This window comes from Phyllostomus hastatus, unplaced genomic scaffold (assembly GCF_019186645.2).
Source record: "Phyllostomus hastatus isolate PE091 unplaced genomic scaffold, TTU_PhHast_1.1 phas_contig_948, whole genome shotgun sequence".
In the NCBI taxonomy this organism is placed as follows: domain Eukaryota; kingdom Metazoa; phylum Chordata; class Mammalia; order Chiroptera; family Phyllostomidae; genus Phyllostomus; species Phyllostomus hastatus.
In genome coordinates, this window is record NW_025333993.1 from 97,507 (window position 1) to 106,034 (window position 8,528).

Consider the following 8,528-nt stretch of genomic DNA (forward strand, 5'->3'; position numbering starts at 1 on the left):
CTCCTGGCCTGGTATCTTGGAAGAGCCGAAGCGCCGGGCTGCCAGCCCGACCGGACACGGGGAAAGCGGTACCTGCGGACGTTCGGGGCCTGCGGATGCAGATCCGTTAATGAACGACGGAAATAGCATAGATTTCTGGAGCCAGGACCCCCGTTCTCCAGTTCAGTTAGTCTCGCCTTCTGCGCTATGAAGTGTGAATCATTTATCATTCTTCCCACTTGACAAATGGGAGCAGAGTGGTTATATTTTTATTTCACCAAAAGGAAGTCTGGAGTTAAACGAAATAGATGACGTTAGTGATGGCGACTGTGTAGTGGTCTCGGGGTGCGGGGGTGGGGGCGCGGAGCTCGAGGATTCAGCGGGCAGAGCTTCAGTTTAACGGAGATGGGTGTTGGCAATGGTTGCACAACAATATGAATATTTAATACACTGAACTGCACATTTATACATGGTTAAAGGGTGTACTTTATGGTACTTACATTTTACCAAATTAAAAAAGGGAACAGGAAAACGAAGTACCAATATGAGGAGTGAAAAAATTCACTGTAGATTCTATACATTTTTAAAGGATAAACATATTACAAAACTTTGTCAAAATATTTGACAAGTTCCACAAAATTCTTGGAAAACACAAATAGCAAAACAAAAAATATTTAGAAAATCTGTATAGTTAATGGATTTCAGCATTTAAAACCTTCTTATGAAGAATACTCAAGGCCCAGATGGCATCACTAATAAATGCTCCCAAACATATAAAAAATAATACCAACATTATACAAATCCTTCCAGAAACTAGAGAAAAGCGAAATGCTTCCTAATTGGTTCTACACAGCCAGGGTAAAACTGCTATAAAATGTTAGCAAAACAATCCAATGACAATATAAAGTGATTATATATCATGACCAAGTGTGATTTATATATGTTAATATCACTTAATACATTTATTTTTGGGGGGAACTCAGAAAAGGCTAGCCCCAAATGGTTTCAGTGGTGAATTCCATCAAGTGTATAAGCAATAAATAATACCAATATTAAATAAAATTTTAAGTCATTGCAAGGGGATGGATACTTCCCAGTCTGTTTTATGAGGCAAACGTAATTCTAACAGAAATACCTGACATACAAGAAAAAATTGCAGACTAATATCTCTCATAAAAACATGCAAAAACCCTAAACATTACATTAACAAAACATTAGTAAATCAATCCCAACAATATATACTGAGAAAATTAATATAATTCACCATATTAACAGAATAAAGGAGAAAAATGTAATCATTTTCAATAAATAAGAAGAAAGGATTTGACAAGAACACCTATCTGTTAAAAGGCATCAATCAAAAACCCTATCACTAAAATCATACTTGATGTTACACTGAAAGTTTATATCAGAGCCCTGGCTGGTGTAGCTCAGTGGACTGAGTGTGGGCCTGCGAGCCAAAGGGTTTCCAGTCAGGGCACATGCCTGGGTTGTGCAAGAGGTAACCACACACTGGTGTTTCTCTCCCTCTTTCTCCCCTTTCCCCACTCTCTAAATAAAATCTTTTTAAAAAAAAAGATTATATTAGAAACAAGGCATACGTATCCACCTTCACGACTTCTATTCAACATTTTATAGGTGTTTGTTCACAGCAAAATTATGCTCAGAGACAGAGAGTGTCTTTGCCAGTAATTTATTTAACATAAGTTCACTGCTGGAAATAACATAATAATATCTCCTAAGCCAACGTCCTACAGGATAATATCTTTTAATAAGCCAATACAGAAATACAAGCATACTCCAAACCAATGACAGATTAATTATGCTATTGTTCCAGGCAAAGGGGAGATGAAAGAAATTTAAGTCCAAATTTAGTCAAGTGGACCATTCTGAGCTGAGTTGGTTCTCAGAAGAGTCAGCTAGCCAGCCAACCAGCAGCCAATGTCCAGCTGCCAGCACTTACTGAAAGACCCCTGTCACTAGAGCACGATGCGAGTGGAGCCAAGGTGCCGGTGTTGACGGACAAGGTGGTCTCCTTCATGGGCCGCTGCACAGTTTTCATCACTGCTGGCAGAGAGGAGCCTGGCCCAAGGTCTTCAGAGAGCTATTTAGATCAGCAAAAAGTATCAGCCTTTAGCTTCAGAGAGCTATTTAGATCAGCCTTGCCTGACTGAACACTCTGGGTAAGTCCTCACAGACTGTTGGTGTTCAAGTTTAAATGGCCATTACGTCATAGTTGCTCCACCTTGTGTTCATATGAATCAGTACAGTAATTTTGATGACATCATCCTGACGCAACACCCCCCATGTAAACAAATTTGCCTTGGATCAAAACAACATCAGTTAAGCCATTACAAGTAGATTTGAAATCGTAACAAACAATAGGAAACACAACAGGAAATCCTGGGCAGCACAAGGAGGCAAGTAAGGCAATAAATAAATACAAGGAATAACTATCAGAAAGGAAGACACAAAATTATATACTACTAGGGGTTTGGCTCCGGTTTATACGTCCTTATCTTTCATGTTCTCCATTTTCTCTGGTACATTATTTAAACCTCAAAATAACTAACTCATTCCCACCTCCTGGATAATTCTTGTTGGAGATGGTACCGTCTCACAGAAACATTTTTTAAATCAAGGTGTATAAATTCTTATTAGTTAAATAATTTTAACAATCAATCGATTAGGGTTTTTTTGTTGTTCCTTTAGCTTAACGCAGTTGAACACTATCCTGGGCCCACCAGGGGACAAAGGTATAAAAATGCGCGATGACCACAAAGTAAATTAAAAATTATTCCCACTGAGTAAAAAACCAAAGAGGTTAATATACTGATTCTTTTAAACTTTAAACCTGACATGATTTTATGGCAAATTTCCAAGGGTACTTAAAAGTTATGAAAAAATATACTCAAATAAACGCCTGCGACAGTTCCACCCAGAGGGGAAAACGTGACTTTCCTTCCGATGCCGTTCCCTGGCTTCGGTTCAACACTCCCTCTCCCATTTCGTGGAGACGCCGTTCCCTGGGCAAGAAACCTCACACACACAAAGCGAGGCTGAGGAGAGTGCACTCGCTGTGCTCCCAGCTCCAGTCCCGACTCAAAATTAAAAAAAAAAAAAGAAGAAGGAAAAGTTCAAAAACAAAAACAAAAGCCCTGTTGTTTCGACTGGCCCTAACGTTGCCATGGATCCAAAGCAAACCCCGGCAGCTCTGCTCACGCTGGGCTGCCCTCCTGAAAGGGAGCAGTGCTTTTGGAATGACTGCTTAGAAACCAAATGCATTCATGGAATTTGATGTGATATAAAAATAATAAAACATGATCCTCACCAAATACAGATACGCTACCACAACTTGCCAAACGGGGGCCTGCTGGACTCAGAGTGTTCTGAAGCAGCCCCGTGAGTTCGTGCTGCACCGCTGGCCCCTCACATGCTCGCTCGGAGAGAAATCCCTGTCCTGCCCTCGGCGTGGCTTTGGCTGTCTGTTGTCCCAGGAGTTCACCTGACAGGTCCAGATTCTCTGATAAACGAGAACAGTACCTTTCATGACAATAATGACCACTAATTGCGTGTGTCACACCCTTCGTACACAGTTGTGTATGTGCAAAACTTCGTTTACTCCTCCAACAGTCCTCTGAGGGGCACTGCTTTTCTGCTGTCACTGAGGCTGAAAAAGGTGAAGTCATTTGCTAACGTTCTCCCCACAGAGGCAGGATTTGAACCCGGCCCCATGACTCCACCCTTGAGCCCTGGCCCCTGGCCACCTGTGGCTGGTAGCAGCCTTCTTTAGATCAGGAAAGGCAATTAATTCTCATAGCCTCCACCCTTGCAATTACTACAACATAAGTCTTTGTTCCTTCTCCCACGTCCGTTTAGAACACAGGCGTCCTTTTCTCCCAACGGGCATGGGTCACTGCAACCAACCTCGTGAGCAGCTTGGTGGCGGATGGCACTGTCTTTTATGCGGAGAACAATGTCGCTACCCAAGGCCTTTTCCTTCTGGAAAACTCAAGCCAGAATGACTCTTCCCGCCCTATGAACAGACCCAGCGAGGAGGCCTTGGTTGGCTAACTGAACTAATTGGTGCTGCAGGTTTGCTGAGTGGATGCAGGATGGGCGGAAGAGAGAAGGAGCCTCTAAGTGACGGGAGAAGAACTTGGCAGAAGCTTCGTGCCCAGTGCCTGGATGGAGAAAGCACTCCTGCCTGGGAAGTGGACTCCTTCCCTACCGTGACCAATGCTGAGCCCCTCCCTGGAGCCAGCCCCTCAGCGGACCTTTACCATGAGGTCACACGAGCCACTGTGACCTAGGCATGGGAGGGTTTGAGCCTCCGTCACCTCCTCCCAGTTATCCCGCTTTGCAGACGGAAATGCTGGGCATTTCTCAGTAGTGCCGTGAACACTGACCAAGCAGATGGCTCTTGGCTGCAGAGACGGCAAGGCCAGAGGGGTCGGTCCGGGGTCACTCACAGTAGACACCTTTCTTCAAGGCTCACACACAGCCAGGTGGCGATCGCTACCCAACCACCAGCCTCTGTTGGTTTTCTGTCTCCCTGCGGTTGCTTATTATTTGGGCAACAGTACATATGCCTTTTCTAGGTGGGCTATTTACAGTTACAATGGCTTATTACATTGTGTGATATTGTGATATAATAAGAAATAGATAATTTGTCTTGGTCCTGGCTCCTGGCACACGGCTTCTAAAGCCCTGTGACTCCCTGGGTGGTGGGGTGGAGGAGCACCTTCCGCTACTCTCAGGGAGCCCCTTCCAACCACACCTGGGACTATACTAATGGGGTGACTCTGTGGACCCCTAAAGAGCTTCAGAATGGGGTCAGGTTACCAGGGAAACCAACCTTCCCATTAGGGGATTGGACCTTTCAGCCCCACCCCCACGCAGGCGAGTTACTCACGATGGCCAGTGGTTGAATCAGTTGTGCCCATGTAACGGAACTTCCATAAAGCCCCCAAGGGTTGGGGTTCAGACAGCTTCCAGGTCGGCAAACACAGGGTGGAGGCGCTGGGAGAGTGATGCGCCGGGGGAGCAGGGACGCTCCGCCCCATCCCCCATGCCCCACCCCACACATCTCTTCCATTTGGCTGTCCCTGAGTGATAGTCTTTATAATAAACCAGTAGCAGTAAATTAGGTGTTTCCCTGAGTTCTGTGAGCCATTCTAGCAAATTACTGAACCTGAGGAGGGGGTCATGGGAAGCCTCAATTTACAGGCAATCAATCAGAAGTACATGTGGCCTGGGACTTGCAACCGACGTCTGAAGTGGGGGCGGTGGTCTTGTGGGACTGAGCCCCTAACCTGTGGGGGCGGCAGGAACTCCAGGTACGAGCCAGGAACATCAGGATTGCACTGAATTGCAGCACAGCCTGCTGGTGCAGGAAAATCGGTCGATGCAAAGAAAAAAAAAACACACATTTGGTGTCCAGAGTGGTTTGTTGGGTAAAAAAATAATAATAAAAATAAATAAAAAACAAAAAAACCATAGTACATCAGTTTGGGGATTTTATATATTCAAAAAGTAACTGTTGATTTCAGCATCAGCACTCTTGATTTCTTCCATTTTGTTTCTGCTGCTAAGTTGACATTTTTCATATAAGATTTTTTAAATGTTTTAATTTATTCTTATTTTTCAATCCTCACCCAAGGATATTTATTTTATCACTGGTTTTAGAGAGAGAGGGAGGGAGAGACAGACGGAAGCACTGGTGTGGGAGAGAAACATTAATAGGCTGCTTCCCTGCGCGCCCGGGCCAGGGATCGAACCCGCCATCCAGGGGTGGCTCTGACTGGGAATTGAAACCGCAGTCTGTTGGTGTACGGCACGATGCTCCAGCCTGAGCCAACCGAGCCGCCCACCAGGGCTAAATTTTTTATTTTGAAATCATTTTAGACCAACAGAAGAATAGTAAAAACTTAATAAACCCTTTTATTTTATTGTTGTTGTTGCCTGATGTGTCAGTCTGGGTCCAATCAAGAGACAGAAACCCCCTAGCGCTTTGACCAGGGCAAGTGTAACATAAAAAAATTACAAAACTGTGACAGGATGGTGACTACACGGACAAACCTAAAGGGTAGACTGCGGATGAGACAGAATAACCAAGGAAGAAACAGACTTAGAAGCCCGCCCCCCCCACCCCCCCTCCCAAGCCTGGGCTTCATAGCGTGTTGGAGAAGTCCGCAGGCTGCCTGCGCCAGAGCTGGTCCGCGGGTGGGTGCAGTGGGAGGGCCTGCTGGGACAGACCGCTGCCACGGCCCTGGCGTCCTGCACGGTACTGCCCAGTAATGTGGACGCCGAGAAGGCCAGGCGCCTGCAGCGCTTTCTGCAGGCCAGCGCTTTCTGCAGGCGCTTTCTGCAGCGCTTTCTCCAGGCTGGGGCAGGGAACGATCCTGAGGAAGGAGGACGAGGCAGCAGCGCCCCCAGCTCAGCGAGCCCTCCTAGGACACAGGCCCCGCATGTGCACACCCTCATCCAGGCCCATCTGCCCCGCAGCCGGGGACTAGGGGAACCAGCTCGAAAGAGCAGCTCTGACCCCCAGTTCTTCTGCGAGTAAACTCTGGCCCGGGAACCTCATGCCTCCTGCCAGCATGGGTGAAACGAGAACAGGCCGACTGGTTAGCTTGCAAGCAGCGTAGAAGTGCAGCCCTTCCCAGTGCTTGACACAACCCCGGAGAGGCCAGGTGAGCCCAGGCTGGGGGCGGAGCACGCAGGGGGCTGGGGTGCCACTGTGAAGGGGAGCCTGGGCTTCGCAGTGACCATACCAGGGAGGTCACGAGAAACACCCTCCAGGGCACAGGCAGGCTGTGGCTGGGGGGTGGACATGCCGACAGCGTGGGGAGCTGGTGTGAATGCAAGTTCTGGAGCGTGCTGTGCCCATGTCAGGAGAATCAGGGTGAAATGGCCCCTGGGCCCACCCAGGCCAGGTTGCAAGGTCACCAAGCACTGCCCTCGCTGGACGTGTGGCTGGTGCAGAGCACCACTGGATGCTGTGCAGGACTGTGAAGGAGGAGTGAGACAAAGGGGCAAACCATGGAAGGAAGCCCCTTGCCCCTTTTGACGCCCTCACTACAAAACTTCCCATCACGGCCACTGCCAGGATCTGCGATTAGAGAGTCCAGTCGGTGAACGCCATGCAGGTGCTGAAGCAGAGATTCGGACCCAAGAGGCAATGAATCTACAGGGGGCACTGTCCACCCTTTGGCCACCCAGCATCCATGAGCAACATTCTACACACATTTGGACTGCCTTGCAACAAGTAAACAATGCTATGTCTCTCCCTAAAAAGACACAGCTGTCTTCGTGACAAGTGAAGAAGTTCGCCCCCAAGTGAGGAGACACACAGCCCCAGCAGTCACGCACCCACCGCTATACCCACTCCTCTGAAAATTCAGTTACCTGAAGATTAAACTGAAATGCCAGCCTCCGACAGTTTGTTTATGAAATAAAAACTGGGGAGAAGAAAATGGTTAGTGAATCAACACATGCAGATAACAAGCAGAGCACGTGCAGACAGCCCTCGTTTGCGTGACGGGCAGCAAGACTGCAGGTCAGCGACATCATGGCTGGTCCATCCCGAAGCTTCCTGGCCCTCTCAGCAAGATCCCACTCTGAGTCCCTTAGTGAGTAGAGTCACCCAAAGCTTAATTTCTGAAGGCCCCGAGTTTTCAATAGTCTTGCTGTATTTCTATTTTTGGGTTGCTGCTGTTTATCATAAACCTTTACCACTGGTCATGAAAGTAGTAAGAGATGCCCCAATTTCCCAGATGCCATTGGGCACCATAACCCTCCTGGCCTCCACTGTGTTGCAGAAACCCAACATCGCCCTTGGTAACTGGGATCCATCACTCAAGCCAGTAGATTCACCTTTTTTTTTTTTTTTGCCTGTTGATTCAGAGGCATAAGGAGCCCAAAGCGGCCAGGTGGCAGTTCAGTGGAACCACAGCTGTGACAGCTGGTGGAAGCACTGACCTCTGGAGACCAAGCTCTCCAAACCATCTCAAAGTGCCCCGACAAAAAACGAGATTTCTGCAGGTGTACCCGTGAGAGGGGCATTCTGGCTGTGGGGACACGACCCCGCACTATGGCCCCGGGTTCGAAGCATGTATTGTATCCTGTGATGTAGAACCCCGCGCCTTCAGGAGGCTGCCTCCCACCGGGCACTGTCACCGGCTCTTCAGGAAGCTATTCCGCCTGTCAAGTGGGCCTGCCACTTCTGAGTGTTGGGACGTGTGATAAAACCACGTAACTTCATGGGCCTGAGTCCATTGCTGCACTTCCTTTGTTTGCAATGAGTTTCCCGATCACATGCCACGTTGTCCAGAAGGCCATTCCAGGCTTTTGTGATGTCACTGATGCCGGTGCCAGCAGAAGCAGGACAGATAGGGAAGTCAAATCCATACCCAGAATATATGCCTGTTCCCAGGAGGACAGATCTCTGCCCCTTCTATGATGGAAAAGGCCCGGTGAAACCAACCTGCCACCAGGCGTCTGGCTGGTCCCCACAGGACTCGACGCTGGTCTTGGCTGCTGGCAGC